At 34.5% G+C, this 17727-nt stretch overlaps 1 protein-coding gene across 3 annotated transcripts in view; it reads left to right on the forward strand.

Moving 5' to 3' along the window:
- Ptr (patched domain-containing protein) overlaps nt 1-17727 on the forward strand; it is a 113691-nt gene that overhangs the window by 19814 nt on the left and 76150 nt on the right. Inside the window, exon 1 of one of the 3 annotated variants that reach the window (XM_074113826.1) lies at nt 7296-7577. The exons of the other annotated variants lie outside the window; for them this stretch is intronic. The gene's annotated coding sequence lies outside the window, so the exon portion shown is untranslated. Of the gene's footprint in view, nt 1-7295; nt 7578-17727 lie in introns of those variants that run through there. 3 annotated transcript variants of the gene reach the window in all.

Raw genomic sequence — 17727 nt, forward strand, 5'->3', positions numbered from 1 at the left:
TGCCCAATCAAAGGACACGTAAAAGTCTAGAAGATCCTTGTGCCAAGTGTTTCGATTCGCACAGAAGATAAAAAACAATTCCATTTTCTACGTTTCTCATGACTTTGGTAGAATCTTTAAGGAGAGATAGCTTTCCTATAAGAACTCCTAAAATTGCTTCGAGGAAACATCTCTAGAAAATGGAATGCTAATAATCCGATTCTTTCTTAAGATATCGTGAGGTAGGGGGAGGTTATATCCTTCTACCTTATGGTGGATTATTTGTAGGTTAGGTTTCGGATTGTTGGGTCAGGGACAGCCAAGAGTCTGAAGTGGCTCAGGCCAAAGACCGTATTTTCATCTTAGACTCGATCTGTTGCTGATGTTGTTTTTCTTTATAGGCCTTTGGATAGCATAGCGTTATTCTCCCCCCCCCCCCATTGATGAATCATAATTATTGAGAATTGCGGACAGAGAAAGTTACTCCTTGCAGTAGACAATGTCTGGAATTCAACCCTGGATTCCGTACTAGTAACAACTAAGAATAAATCACTTTATATTAATGATGTATCGGTGTATATTTATCTAATTATTACTGCAATTAATTCAATATATTTAGAATGGTAAAATGGTCCAGCGAAAAATGATGCTGAACTCTCGCGCTGGCCGTACCAAGATAGAGAGAGAAGCAATGTAAATAATAACAATGACGAAGTAGCATGCACTACTCAGCACTAGCTACGTCATATTCCCTATAACCTCTTTTCTAATGTTACAATTTATTTAATAGAATAACTGTTTGAATGAGTATGAATTGTGTTTCTTCATTTCTTTAATTTAAAATAAATTATACATTAAGATTAGTTTAAAGTGTTGGGTCGGGTTGTCATATTGAAATGTGATTCGTATAGGACAGTCCTCCGGAGATTGTCCGCTCGTGCGTCTATAGTTTTTGTTTGTCTGTATGTAGGCCACGATTTTATTATCATCTCTTGTTTTTAGGGGGTTCCTTCCTTTCTCGGTTTAAATATATTCGTTCTAGATTGTCTGGGTGTTCGCAATTTTTATTTATTTAGGGAATTTTATTTCTAGCAATTGGCTTTGAATCCATTAAAACTTGAAAACAAAGGATATGTTCTAATAGAAAATGTAATAAATGCTTTATGGAGTATTGTTTATCTATTTTGATGATGAATTCAATAAATCCAAAAAGGAAGCTAACATTGTTGCCAATTTCAGCCGTAATTTTGTGTTAATCTTTTTTTCCCAAGCTTTCGAGCTAGAGACTAGGTCATCTTCAGGGCTTATACTTATTAACAATTTCAGTAATATTAATAAATTATGAATATTATAAGTTGGAACTTAATTTTGTGTACCTAAATAGTTGAGAAAAGAAGACACACCAACCTTTGATGCAAACAATATAGTACAAATTATAATTGTTAATAAATATAAGCCCTGAAGATGACCAATTAAATGTCTTGTATTTAGGGATTGGGAAGCCAAATGATTGAGATGAACATTCCTTAAAGCCGTCTCTCTCTAAAGACTGATCTCTGCCACAAACAGATTATATCCTTTTCCACTACCCTATAAAGGCATTCTGGAGTCCCCCAGATACCTTTCTCAAACTCGCGTAAACCAGATAGGCTACTCTAATTTATTCGCCTAGACTTAGAAGGCTCCATTTGCTACACAGTCTCATCCCTGGCGTCATTCATCCCCTCAGGACGGGGACACACGGCGCTTTGGATTGGGCTAGGGAAAACTGGAGAAGCGGAAGTCTTGCTATCTAGCGCCACTTAGCCACCTTCTCTTACCTCCATATTGTCCAATATGATAATCACCTCAATCTAGGTGATGGGCTAAGTTCTCATAAATCTCTGTTGGCCTAATTCTCACCTTGGATAGTTAGAGTCTACCGGATATCGTCCCTCAGGCTTTTTTCCTCTAAAGAGACATGTCCAAAGTAAGCTCAAAAACTGAGCGATTTCGAAACTAGAAAGTCGCTCGAGTCCAGTTTCAAACAGTTTTTGTTCGTTTATTTGTTCTTCAAACAATGATCAAGAACACGTGGTATATTTGATGCGACGTGATGACCAAACGAGAATTGAATCGTGCAAGTAACATTTACTTGGTAATATTTACAGATGAACCTGTTAAATCAAGACGTTTTTGTACTGTACGTATCAGTGAATAATACGCAACGTGTAATATTTAATACGCTCACACTGAAATGCAACATGAAAATAGTTGTTTTTTGAAGTACAGTAGATCGCAACATTACGATAAATTAGTTACATCCTTTTTTGACTGTAATATTATTACTACTATTATTTAAAGTGCATTAACTTGATTACGTGGTGTGTAGTGACGTATGTAAGACTGACTGCAGATAAATATAAATATACCGTACTCCTACGCATTAGATGTCACTCATCATTTCATTACTTAAGTATGTAGTCTAATGTGTAAGACGAGTTTTTATTGTTAAAATATTATTTTACTACAAAGACTGCCAAGGGCATAGCTAAGGGGATGGCAGGGGAGATTCACTTAACCAGTTTGACATGAAACCAAATCTCTGTTACGGTACGTTCGACGTGTGTACTCGTTGTGAAAAATATAAAATTGCCATTAACTATAAAAACTCAAAATTTTAATAAAATACAATAAGAATATTATTTGGTGGGATGTTTCCCTTTATCTTACCAATAGAACTGCGATGGGAGTCAGCCAAATGATAAGTGGTTGGTACATGTTTGGTCTCCGCATTAGAGATATTAGGGAATTACGCACACAAATAGAATCTCTCAACCCTTGTGCAATGCCCGTTTTTACATCAGACCTCCAGTACGAGCATGATTTCATTTTGCACAGAATTCAAAAATCTCTTTTCTTCCTTGTAAAAAAGGCTCTTGCGTCCTCCCTAGTTAGTTAACTAGGAGCAATGCATAACGTGAAACGGTGCAAGATTTTTTGAATGAGCACAGAATGTTCTGGTAATCTGTAAGCCCCCAGAGAGAGAGAGATTGCAGAAAAAGTCGCTTGCAGTGGCTATTAAGCGGCGTTGTAAACTTTTTTGGTTGTTTTGCTCTGCGTTCGACACGTGCATAGTACACGTCATTGTCGTGATTTTAATTCCGCGCTTAACTGGTTAAAAGATTTGAGTTGTAAATAGATACCCTCCGTAAAAACGTAAAAAAATTATTTACAATTTGGGATGGGGTCGCAAAAAATTAATTTTCTGTCAAGCAATTGGTTTTCAGTTGGTTATAATGACGGTGTAGCGTTATTGTACATAATATTTTAAATTATTTCGAAAATTAAAAATAAATAAATGTAACCGTTTTCGAGAAAAAGTAATGCGAACATACAAACTTACAGCTTTCTCTTAATATTCTCCTGTTTCTAATAAAATTTAATAGACACCAAATTTTAAAATATATTTAATTCTTATTTTCTTATAATGACATAAATTTCCATTGGATTTACTTAAAAAAAATTAAAATTAAAAAATAAGGTGTATGTTTACTATATCTGTCACTTGTAAAACACGTTCGCCAACTGTTTACACTTTTCACTTATTTGCATAGTAAAATTTATAGTCGGTTAACAATGAATTTATTGTTTTCTTTTCTTCCAATCACAGTCAATATTGATTAAAATTTAGTCACAATACTTTTTTTAAAAAATTATTTAATGAGAATAAAGTTTATTTTTAAAAAAAACTTAATATTTATCTAGTAAACAATCTTTTATCGTTAGTCATGATCACGATCCAGTCAATACATTTTTAATAATAATTTTTGTTAGCGAGGGGATTGGCTAATGAGGTTAGCGTATTTGATTTCCACGCGGAGGGCCCGGGTTCGCATCCAGCTTGCTGAACCTTAGCTTTTTCTCTTCCTAAGAGCTTTTTACAGACAACACTGTCCCCGGTGATTGGGACAGTGTTGTCTGTAACGAGTGAACACCGTTCGGAGGCCAGCAATGACTTTTCTCATACTCTTAAATTTTCTTTAATTCAAGCAGCCATTTTTTGTCGTGAAAATCTAAAAGGGACTAACCCACGTACTAACTAACGTACTTTAGGTTGAGGTATTTTCTTGAAATTAGGAATTTGAATAAAATATTTGTAACCTTCCTTGATTAGAATACAAGATATAGTACTGTTTAAAGTTATCGATTTGTTTTTTTTTTTTTTTTTGTATTGATCACAATCACTAATCAAAAGTTTTAATAAAATGGATAAAATAATTTCGGTCAGCTGATTTCATTTATTTTTGAAAAATTTAGTTTCACTTTTGATTCTTACTGTTTACTAAGAATTCAAAAAAAAATATGCTTAATTTGAAATACCTTTTCTTATGGCTAGAATTAGAGAATGTAATTGTGTAATTGACTAAATTTGGCCCATTATTGTCTATCGTTGGGAAATTTAAATTTTAGAGAAATCAAGGCCAAAGTTAAGGTTATTTTATTTATATTTTTAATTGATTAATGCAATAAATAAATAATTACAAACTAGATAAGGTTGGGGGGTTAGTGAATTTTCTCTTTCTATTTAAGAGGGTCTAGTAGCCGTGTTGAAATACATAATAATAAGATATGTAATAGTTATGTGAGTTGGCATTGGTAATTACATTGTCGGCTTGGCAGAATATTTGTACAAGATTGTGTCGGCCTTGACACAGAGCGATTGGTAATATTTTCTTATGTCCGGCGATTGTGCTCATAGTTTAAGAAAGCCTGGTCCAAGATATTTGTGCTCATCATTATGGGAAATATTACATCGTTTCTTGGAGGGGGAGGCCCAATATTAAACTGTTACCTCCGTCCTCAGCTGTGAATGCAACGACGTTTTTTTTATGAAACCATTGGATTAGTAAGAGCCCATTCAGAGCGGCCTGATTGTCGGAGAAGATACCATTTTTTTGGTTTGTTTTTTTTCTTAGGCGCACGATCGTTTTATCACGAGTTCTGTCCACGTACTTTTCGGGTACCACATTTCTCTTCAGCGTCTTTATTAGTACTTCCTCAGGATTCCTATTTGCTTCTAGGTCTGCCACAGACTGATGTACCTCACTAGGTCATTCCTTTGGTTTCACATTAGAAATAGAAAAGAAATTTATTATTCTGGGACAATTGTCCCCTAAGAATAAACACAGGTACAAATAGAGGCCTTAATAGTTTGGCCTGTGATTAAACAGAAAATAAATAAATAAATAAGTATTTACAAAAAGTGAAAATAAAAATAACAGCAGAAATTAAGGAAATAAATTAAAACAATTAGAATTTCGGAGGAAGCTGAATAGAAAGGAGATAACTGAATAGACGGGATTTCAAGATGAGTATGAGCATGGCGGACAGATGATGGCAAGGAGTTCCAGAGAGAGGTAGCACGTATTAGGAAGGATTTGTCAAAGGATGAGGTACGGTGAGAGGGAATACAGAGATCAGATGAGCGAGATCTGGTATTACGGGAATGGATGGAGGATTTAAACTTAAGGAGTTGAAAAATATAGGAAGGCATTACATTTTGTTCTTTATATTCTATCATCCAGAATGGTTCCATAGATCTTGCTATGAATTTTCCTTTCGATGAAGGAAGAGCCCGCTATTTTCCGGGCTGGGTCCAACATTCTGTGGCGGTACTATCAAGGAACTTATACCGACTTACTTTTTTTTGGGGGGCCTGGAGAACAGGAGACTTTTCTGATAGTTTTGCTTAGTTATTTTTGTCTACATCTTTAAGTGCGTAAATGATATTTTATTGACAGTGATTGGGTAATGATACCTTCATTTATTGGTAATTTTTACATACAATGGATTTACAGTAAATAATTTGTGCGCGCTTCTTGGTGTTAGCACAAGTGTTCTATGCAAACAGACGGATGCACTTGTTATTGTTGGCTATTAAACTGATATTAATTGTGTAAAGAATTACGTATATTATTCAGAAATCGTTCCTTCTAAAACCATGTCCGGTCTATTTGGGTAATATAATAATAAGCCATTTATTGCTCTTAATTATAATACAAATACATGATTAGATATATTCATTTATGTAAGTAGCAATTCATCAAAATTACTGTGGCACCTTTTAAAGGTATAGTTCAGTTTATTTCAGTTCTCTTCAATGGAACTCCTTCAATGGAATCAGCTGCAGAGAATCCTTGAGATGAGCTCAAAGAATTGAGGAGAAAACCAACAAGAGCTAGCTGAAAAGAACTAAGACTTTCCTGTAGAAATTAGGTAAGCTGGAAACATTCCTCACGAAACTAGGAAACGTGCTACCTATTTCTGTGCGACAATTGTTGAAGACTTCAATTACATCTCCTAGATTACTTTAAAGAAGATTTAGATTCTTGGATACGATGCAGATATTAACAGGAGAATTTTCTCTCCTGGGCCGTCCCGCCCCACCAGATTCGGAGCTTTCTTAAAGTTTCTTCTACTTGCAGATCTACTGAGGTCGCTTTGGAATATTTCTTCCCGTACAAAAAAGCAAATATTTCATTACGTAAGAATAAGACTTGAATGCATTTAAACCAAATTATTTTAAATTGTTAAATAATTATTAGAAATTCAATATCTTTGGAAAAACGGGATTAGAAATTGATGTTTTCTTTGGTGCCTGCTCTCAAAAACAAAACAAAAAAATTTATTAGATTGGGGTTTTATAGGGCTGTAAATTTAGAAATTTAGGGCAAGGAGCTACGGGTGAACGCTGAGGACTCAATTTTTCCTCACCAGACGATTAGAAAAATAAAAATTAAATTTTTTGGTACGGCACTTTGTTGAGGTATTATTCAATATTTCCTCATCTTAAATAGTGAATCAAGAAGGCAGTGTGTGTGGAGGCTACAGAAGAAGGTTATAACCAGGTAACTAGGTGGTAACCTATCTGGGTGAAAGTAGATCTGACACAGAACTCTTTTCTTCTAAACAACCCTACTTCTCCTCCTCCTGTTCACTGGTGGTGGATTGTATGTAGTTGTGGTCGTGCGTAAATTCAACAAGATTGTCCGTTTGTATGTGAGTGTGTGTGTGTGCGTGTTGTAGACGGTGAGGAGAGTTTAAAAGAGAGAGAGAAGAGAGAAATGCCCCCGTAGTGGGGCCTAAAGGAGCTCTACCATCCTTCTCTTGCCGCTCTTACCCCGCTCTTTACCGGCCTCTCTCTCGCTTCCACCGTTGGACACCTTAAATTCTCTTCGTGTCTTTGTGTCTGTCAGTACTGTGTATGTATGTGTGCGTGGGTAGAAAGAGACAGAGATAGCAGCTAACCAACTAACAACATACTCCGATTCAGTCCAGTCTTAACTGAACTATCGTATAGTTTGTTTAATGTGAATCTTTATCTTTTTTTTCTTTCTGTTTCCTCACTTCATTTTGGGGAAATCTTTTATTTATTTATTTAATACATTATTTTGTTTCGTGTTTTTCATTCATGTGAATTCAGAAAGAATAACTTTTTTTTTATTTATTTTTTTATTTTTGCCTTTGGCCACATCAATTCATCGCATTTTTCGATCTTTTGTGTGGATATTCAAATCTTACGATAGAAAGAACTGTAATTTATAAAAATTTAACAGGTCAGTTATTTATTTTTATTTTTTCTGCTTTTTTATTATTAGTTAATAAGGTTTTATAATTATTATTATAACCTTATTATAAATTTTCTAAATATTAAATGACAGCTGGTTTTTAATGTTGTCCTCAATTTTACTTTCTTTCAAAACTTCTCTTAATTTTGGTTACCTGTGTTCTATCATCATGTGGTGCTTATCAGTAGAGGTTAATGACGGTAGTGGTTATTCTCTGCTTCTGGATTTTGAACTCGTCTTTGTTTATATGTTTTTTTAAAGACATATTGCCCTAATCTGCGTTTTATTTCCTTGAGAAACGTTGATGATGGCCTTATTAAGGCCCAATGCAGTCCAGTAAAGACTTTTTTAAGTTCACGTTTAAACCATACTAGAAACAGAGAAATTACTCCAGTTATTATAAGTCTAGTAAAAAAAAAGCTAAATGTAAATAAAATTCTGTATACTTATTTTATCACCTGTTGAATATTTTCCGAATCCGAATTGTTTATTAAGAAAAAACAGAAAATCAATTGAGTTTTCCACAACTTGGCGTTTAAAACAAAAGAAAAACTCCCTCAAAACTAGCGTTACGATTTCCCTGAGTCACCAGGGTTTTCCACTTCCTTTTTTGATTTTCACGAAACTGGCTTAAGCGATTTTTCTATTTATTTATTACATACACTCATTGTACAAGTGTAGCTTTTAAAAAACAATTATTTGCCGGAAAAATTCTAATTTTCTAATTATTATTTTTCTTGAAGACAAGGAGAAATTTTGTGACCTGTCTATATTTTATTACAATTAAATATTTAAAATAGGTCTTTTGCGTCATGATTTTTAACTAACTGTACAATTAGAAATATTTACCCAGAATTCAATGAAAACTAATATCCATAATTATTTTTTTTTTTTTTTTTTTGCGCATCAACAGCTGAGGTTATTAGCGCCCGGAGCTTTTTCCAGTGCACTGCCGGCCTCCGGACAGTGTTCTCTCGTTACAGACAACACTGTCCATCACCGGACAGTGAGCTGTAAGAAGAAAGAAAGAAAGAAAGAAATACGTTTATTAATGTCCTGGGACATTAGTCCCTTAAGGACAACAAAAAGTATATACATAAATTTAATAAACTACAATTTCTCTTCTGAGTTGCTGCCAAATTAATATTTACAATATATACAGAGTAAAACAAAAAGATAAAAAATAAAACTAAAATTCCATTTCCGTTTTAAATATATACACAAATCAATACCTAAATAAAAATGTTAACTTAAAAGAAAAGAATAGGTCTACTGCTTACAGTATAATAATTATATAATGATAATAGTAACATTAATAACAATAATATCAATAATAATAGTAATAGTAATAGTGATAATAAGTAGAGGAAAACATGACAAAATAAAGATAATAATTAGAACAAAGAAGTAATAATAGTAATGATAATAATAACTTTAATAATAAATCACTGATTTAGATAACTTTTGATAAGATGTTCGTATAAATGAGGTTTAAACGTATTGACAGACTTTGCACGCAAACCAATCGGAAGTGAGTTCCATAACCTGCAAGCTTTTAAATAAAAAGAATTTTGATAGGTTGCAGTCCTAGGTGTGGGCGTGTACAACTTTGTATCCACTTGTCGAGTGGTCCTCAAGTGTAACTCCTAGGAAGAGAAAATCTAAGGGTCAGCTGCTGGATTCGAACCCGGGACCTCCGCGTAGGAGTCCAGTATGCTAACCGCATAGCTAATCCCTTCCCTTTTATTTATAATTATTTTTAAAATTGAAGAACACATTTTATATTTTAATTTTTTTTTGCGATACATTAACGTACGAAAATTTAATGCACTACTTATGTACGTAAGATGGCTGCGTAAGAAAATTAGGACGGAAATAAAATTAGGTGCAAGTTGCATTGTTGCAGACACAGCTTTTTACTAAAGCATCAAGTCTGTGAATTAAGAAAAATTCTTCAGCCGGAAGTTCCGCTTAATTAGACGAATTTTTCGCCGTATTATTATTATTATTACGATTATTATTATTATTATTATTATTATTATTAATAATATTATTATTATTTTAACTTTCCTGTTTTATACTAGTACTAGACGATAGAAAGTAGGTGTTGATATTGTGCCAAATTTTTAATACTGAGTCTCTGACGGAAATATTGGGACCATCAACGAGCGTAGTATGAAACGGAAACATAGTTGAAGCTTAACCCTACCTCTGATAATGGATGGAAGTTTGATACCGGTCTGGGATACAATAAACCCGTGTGCTGCTGCGGATAATATCAAAGCACGGCGAAATCTAAAATTTTCAAAATGTTTTTATATGAGCATGAATTTTCTGTAATTATTTTATTTCTTCTTGTCTCTCAAAAATGGTGGTAAAACTGTAATCTTGAAGGATTCTTTGGTTTCCTCACGAATTGAATGAAATAGCCTCTGTAGTGGTTGGGGTCACCAGTGGTCAGCTCTAACTCGAATGGAATCTCCTGACAAAGACTTTTGACCTTTCACCATTAATGAACTAATATTCTTCCGATTCCAAATTTTGGACACAACATTTTGGTTACGTTTAAATATGTTAGCACCGTACAATATGCTTAAACTGTCTCAGAATAGCTCAAAATTCATATTTTCCTTAAAATAACTTAAATTAAGTTGCCTTGAATAATTTTTAATGATAACAATTTTTTTTTTTTTTTTTTAATGCTCGTCAACTCTGATGAGGTCATTGACGCACGTAGTTTTTTTTCCAGAGCACTGTCAGCTTTTAAGCATTGTTCTCTCGTTACAATCACCGGACAGTGAGCTGTAAGTAGCTCTTAGGAAAAGAAAATCTAAGGTGGGACAGCAGCTGGATTCGGAACCCGGCATCTTCGCGCTGGAATCCAGTATACGCTAACCGCATAGCTAATCCCTTCCCTCAGAATTAAATATTAAAATAAAGTTAAGAAGAAGCACATTTTTCAAAAGTGGCCTTGAATGGAAGCGACTAACATATCAGTAAATTTCTCATATTATCGCAGGAAACACAATTCTTGGTCAGCATTGAGAAAATCGAAGCCAGTCCCGCCATATATCCCAGTTATGCGGGTATTGCCTAACTTGATCACAATATTTTTAATAAATGTTCGATTTTGATTGATTCAAATGTCGATTTAATTGGGCAAATCACACTAGATAACATTTATCCTCAATCATAAAGTACCTTTCTGCAATCTACGAGTTTCTCATATTTCTCTACCTTCACCAAATAAAGTGCGATATCTTGGACTCAACCTCGGCAAACGCCTTCCATGAAACCCTCATACTTGAATCAAGCGACATGAGCTTAACTTGCTTTACCGAATGATCAAAAATAAAAGTAAAGTAATGCCTATTTTTTCAGGCGGGGCTTTACGTCCAACTACCAATTAGGTGTCGTGGACGGAGGAGACTAACAAACATACTTTACTATAAAGTTCTCATATTAACCATTAAATAAAATCCAAGGCCTAGACCGAAGGAATCGAACCCACTAAACCAACAATACATCTTAGCATTGCGGGTCTAGCATATAACCGCCTGACATACTTTACTGTAAATTTCTCATATTAACCATTAAATAAAATCCAAGACTTAGAGATAGGGAATCGAACCCACTAAACCAACAATACATCTTAGCATTGCGGGTCTAGCATATAACCGCCTGACATACTTTACTGTAAATTTCTCATATTAACCATTAAATAAAATCCAAGACTTAGAGATAGGGAATCGAACCCACTAAACCAACAATACATCTTAGCATTGCGGGTCTAGCATATAACCGCCTGACATACTTTACTGTAAATTTCTCATATTAACCATTAAATAAAATCCAAGACTTAGAGATAGGGAATCGAACCCACTAAACCAACAATACATCTTAGCATTGCGGGTCTAGCATATAACCGCCTGACATACTTTACTGTAAATTTCTCATATTAACCATTAAATAAAATCCAAGACTTAGAGATAGGGAATCGAACCCACTAAACCAACAATACATCTTAGCATTGCGGGTCTAGCATATAACCGCCTGACATACTTTACTGTAAATTTCTCATATTAACCATTAAATAAAATCCAAGACTTAGAGATAGGGAATCGAACCCACTAAACCAACAATACATCTTAGCATTGCGGGTCTAGCATATAACCGCCTGACATACTTTACTGTAAATTTCTCATATTAACCATTAAATAAAATCCAAGACTTAGAGATAGGGAATCGAACCCACTAAACCAACAATACATCTTAGCATTGCGGGTCTAGCATATAACCGCCTGACATACTTTACTGTAAATTTCTCATATTAACCATTAAATAAAATCCAAGACTTAGAGATAGGGAATCGAACCCACTAAACCAACAATACATCTTAGCATTGCGGGTCTAGCATATAACCGCCTGACATACTTTACTGTAAATTTCTCATATTAACCATTAAATAAAATCCAAGACTTAGAGATAGGGAATCGAACCCACTAAACCAACAATACATCTTAGCATTGCGGGTCTAGCATATAACCGCCTGACATACTTTACTGTAAATTTCTCATATTAACCATTAAATAAAATCCAAGAATTAGAGATAGGGAATCGAACCCACTAACCAACAATACATCTTAGCTTTGCGGGTCTAGCCTATAATCGCTCCATGGTTACTATGGTGCCTGAATGACCAATAGACTACTCGAAAAACGATCCAGATTGGCTCTAACGAACGAAAAGAAACTCTACACAGCCCTACTAGCCCCAATCTGGATATTAGGACTTGAACTGTACATTTAAAGGGCTCCTTAATCCTACTAATTAAAAAATCCTAACGCACCATCATTTTCTATGTCAGCAATCAAGACTGGTTCACACTGATCTAAAAATCCCTTTGACCCAAACTACTCTATCCTCGAATCCTTCCCAAAAGGCTGAAGCGTCGATGGCTTCTGCATCACCAAGGGCATCCATCGAATTCACTTCATCAGCATACTCTCAAGATGCTCATAGTTGGATGAACATCATTCAGTTCTTTCAATTTTTCGGTCTGTATTATACTCAATCAGATTTACTTGTTGCCAACAGGGATTTCTAAATTAATTAAAGAAAATTGAAATTCAATTTAAATCTTTCTAGATAAAAAGAAATTAAATAATTCATTTTCAGCATGAATATTTTACTAATTGAAACTACTGACAAGCCCTAATTAAAATAATTATGATAACATAAAATTTCCTACATTTAAATTGACATATAAAAATGACGTATTGTGATAAAAAAATATATATACATACAATGTATAATTTAATACTTCCTTTCAGCTTTCTAATATTTATCAAAATCATATTTTATCTATGCAGCACATTATAAATATCATTTCTATTTTGGTGACCTCTTTTTGATTACGTAGTATTGACGAATATCAGGTCACAAAGATGATTATTTGTGGATGATTTAGTATGTGTGTTTGTGCATAAAGAAATACGATATTTCTACTCAATGAACCATTTTTATTGATTAGTTTTCTGAAAGATTATCAGTAAATTTATTTCTGAATTTTGGATGCTTTAATATTGTCAGGATGAGAGGAGAAGAAGAAGAAAAAGTACAGGAAAAGTTTAAGTTAGAGCACAATTAGATCAATCATTATAATGCACGCTAGGCTAAGTTTAAACTTATTTGGGCGTGGTTACCATTCTTAATTCTTGCTGACGTATCATCCGTACATGAACCTTTTTTGAAAATAACGTTATCGTAATCCATTTAAAACATATGAACTAGGATAGTAAGTTACTACTCCAGCTCCAGCTACTCCAACTATCTTCAATATCTTTTGGGGGAAGTGGATCGTCATTCGACTTGGAAATCTTATTTCCTGTATCTATTGTGTCCACTATTTTAAGTGCCCATCGTTGAATTTAAGGTGAAGATGTGGGAACCGATAGTTAGGGATAACTAACTATAACCTGGAGCCAAAAAACCTCTCTCCCCATTGCACTCCCTAAATATTGTAAAGGTAGCTCCTCAACGAGGATTTTAGGTAGGATATATTTCCCTCTGACTTTTTTTAGGCTGTTAGAAGCTCTCTAATAGCTCCAACGTTTCCCAGATGTTCTAAAGATGGCTGCATCTGATAAAAAACTGAATCATTTCTGGAAAGATTGGTGAAATCTCTCTGGAGTTCCACTGACCCCTTTCTTGGCAAAGCCTTCTCAAAAGAATAGAGGAAAAAATATCTTTTTAAAGATATTAAAAAAAATATTGAGTGTAAATTCAAAGGTTAGGAGTGCTCTAAAATGGAAACCTCTCCAAGCCTAGGCTTAAACGTGGTTAACGCCCAGGCTTTCTAAGGAAAAGGGGCAAAATATTTGTGAGTAACTGAAAATGATAACCAATTCTACATCTACAATTCAACCAAAACAAACTTAAGAACTGTTCGGTTTGATAACCCGTTATCCCTCGACTTTTTTTCTGAATAACCTTCAAATTTTAATTAATAATATATTAAAGGAAAAGCTCCAAACAAAATTAATTAAACCAAAATAAGTTGACAATAATAATAAATGTGGTAATAAAACTATTATAATTAGTCACCTCCATTCACGGTCGACCTATAAAAACTTAGACCATAAGAACATGTTGTAACATGTTCTCATTAACCGCCTTCCTTTCATCTAGTTCTTTAATTGTTCTTTAAGAATCAATCATTTGTTTGTTATACAGTAATGTAATTGATTTTTAGTGACAGTTTTGCTATAAAAATAATGAGAGCACTGCTCTGAATATTCACGATAATAAAACTGATTTTTTTACGATGATAATAAAAATTATTGTAGAACATGTATCAGAATTTTAATGCGGGCCATTACTAGAAGAGGGAAACTATTCTATTTTTGGGATGCGCTGTGCCGATGACTTCATGTTCTGGAGTACATTCGTCGGGGATACTGGGCAATGTGATTCGATTCCTTTAATCTCTCTTATTTCTGGAAAAAACGGAAGTAATTCGGCTGGTGTGAACTCTCAAACGTCCATTAAATTTAAATTCTCTTGGAGTTTGAAAGATGATTAACTATATAAAAATATTGTTGAAGATCACAGCTCTAATTTTATTGTGAGATAAGCCTAACAAATTTGCGAAATTCGGCATAGAAAATTTGATATGTTCGCAATTAAGGTCTTACTTAGCTTAATAAGAGGAACAATAAGATATAGAGTTTCATTGGACGTTTATTGTGGGCATAAAAGTTTATGGAGAATGTGTAATGATGACCTAAGAGATGTAAATGTGTGTAACATGAAGAGTTAAAGGGTTATATGTAAAAAAACACTAATTTAATTAACGCTTACAACAATATTCTAACTTAATTACACGTAATTTGTACAAATTAGTTATCATAAATAGTAATGATTCTCTATGATTACTCAAATTATGATTAGTTAGGAAATGATAACGTTGAGGTTAGTTATGAAATACGAGGGTCGTTTGAAAAGTCCGTGCAGTCAGAGAGATAGCACCACTGGCGCGTATCGAGGTTATGTTTAGTTAGTAGCATCTCTTGGAAGAACACACACCAAGTTTCAGCCAGATCGGTCTATTTCTTTGTGTTTGGCATTCGTTTGAATCGAGGAAGTCGAGTGATTTTCAAAAAATGGACGAAAAAGAATTTCGTGTGTTGATTAAACACTACTTTATGAAAGGCAAAACGCCTCAGGAGACTAAAGAGAAGCTTGATAAACATTATGGTGACTCTGCACCTTCGATTAGAACAGTTTATAAGTGGTTTCAAAATTTTCCGAGTGGCCATATGGGCACAAGTGACGCTGAACGTTCTGGACGCCCTGTTGAGGTTACTACACCAGAAATCATTGATAAAATCCATGATATGGTGTTGGATGGCAGAAGAGTGAAGGTGCGTGAGATTGCTAGTGCTGTGGGCATCTTGAATGAACGGGTACATAATATTTTGCATCAACATTTGGACATGACAAAGCTATCCGCAAGATGGGTGCCGCGATGGTCACGCTTGACCAAAAACGAAATCGTGTGAAGTGTTGCAAGGACGGTTTGCAGCTGTTCCAGAAGAATCCGCAGGACTTTAAGCGTCGTTTCGTCACTGAGGATGAAACATGGATACATCACTACACTCCTGAGACCAAAGAACAATCTAAACAGTGGGTTACCAAGGGGGAATCTGCGCCAAAAAAGGCGAAGACCGTTCCTTCGGCCGGAAAGATTATGGCGACTGTCTTTTGGGATTCGCAAGGAATAATCCTCATCGACTATCTGGAAAAGGGTAAAACTATTACAGGTGCATATTATTCATCGTTATTGGACCGTTTGAAAACCGAGCTGCAAGAAAAACGCCCACGATTGGCCCACAAAAAAAGTCCTTTTCCATCACGACAACGCACCAGCTCACACCTCAGCAGTTGTGGTCGCAAAATTAATGGAAATAGGGTTCCAACTCGTTTCACATCCCCCCTATTCTCCAGACTTGGCTCCCTCGGACTACTATTTGTTCCCCAATATGAAGAAATGGCTGGCGGGAAAAAAATTTTATTCAAACGAGAAGGTGATTGCAGAAACGAATGACTATTTTTCAGACTTGGACAAATCCTATTATTCGGAAGGGATCAACAAACTAGAGCAGCGTTGGACGAAGTGTATAAGCCTAAAAGGAGACTATGTTGAAAAATAAAAAAGGTTTACCCCCAAAAATTAAGTAGTTTTTATTTTTGCACGGACTTTTCAAACGACCCTCGTAATGGTTGCATAGAAGTTGTGGCTTGATGTGACGATGTTAGTAGACTGTTGACCGATTCGAATATTGCTGATTCCAGAGGTTTGCCTCAGATTTTTTTGAAATAAGTGATTCTCTCTCGTCTATGTCAAAGTATGGATCTTTTCTGCCCTTGGCTGAGAAGATAGGGTGCCCCTAAATTGACCTAGAGAGGGCAAACGTAAGTGTTTCCGCTTCTGTAATAGTCCTTTTATTTTTTAAACATCCATTTTTTTCGTTTTCGCAGCTAACAATATTATTTATTTTATTATATTATAACTGTTTATTTCCACCATTCTAATCAATTTCCGATGCTGCTGAACCATATTCTTTTTCTGGTTTCCTTCTGCTTTTCTTGTTAAAGAACCCAACGGGATTCTTCGACCCGGCTTATTAACCGAAATGTAGATCTGCGTGGATCTATTTAATATTATATGAATCCTATTTGTTTACGTTTATTTCAATATTTTATCAGTATAAATTGGGGATTTAAGTACCTCGATCCTCATTAAAAAGCATCGTTTTGTTTCGATACCAAAAATTTCATAAATTATCGTCTAAAATGTCTACAATTTATTTAAAAGAAAAGCCATGTTTACACAGCGTTTTCCTTTTTTAAGAGAAGTTAAGAATTCGAAAAAGAAAGGGATATACTTCCGTTGGCAGCGCATTAGGTATCTCTTTCTCTTATAAATGCACTTTAAATTAGGAAAATTTGTAGAAAGTTTAAAAGTATTCCATAGTTGCCATCATGATATGCAGCAATAAGGTTCAAAATCGATCAGTGGATCGATGAATTAATCGAGATTCCATAAAAAAAAAAATATTTTTCTTTAAATTTGGTTCTCTAATTGGTGGCATGTAAGTCGGTCTGTAACTTTAATTTTACTTAATAAAACAATTTGCCAAAAATGAAATAATATCACAATAATATCGCTCTCCTTTAATCGCTGAAATCCATTTGTACAGTCTCTTGTTTCTAAAACAACCATCTTGCTGACTAAATTGCCAATGGCCATTGGACTTCCTTGATCTTTAAAGATCATCGTCATCACCAATATCCTGCAGGCAGTGTTTCCGCTTTGTACTTTCTCTCCTCCTGCACTTAGCGCACCTTTTACACATCTTCACTCATCTTTATTTACAGTAAATACTTATTTACTGATGGTAAATTACCTAATACAGTTTTTTGAACAAACCTAAGCAAGAGAATGTAATAAAATTTAGTAATTGTTGAAAATAATAAAATCAATAAAAAAAATATATATATGTATATACTGTAGATCAAAGGAAAACCAAATTAAGCCTTGTCCTTCACCTAAAACCAAGGGATTTATTACGTA

The sequence above is a fragment of the Rhodnius prolixus genome, unplaced genomic scaffold, assembly GCF_049639745.1.
Source record: "Rhodnius prolixus isolate KJV_2025 unplaced genomic scaffold, Rpr scaffold_7, whole genome shotgun sequence".
In the NCBI taxonomy this organism is placed as follows: Eukaryota; Metazoa; Arthropoda; class Insecta; order Hemiptera; family Reduviidae; genus Rhodnius; species Rhodnius prolixus.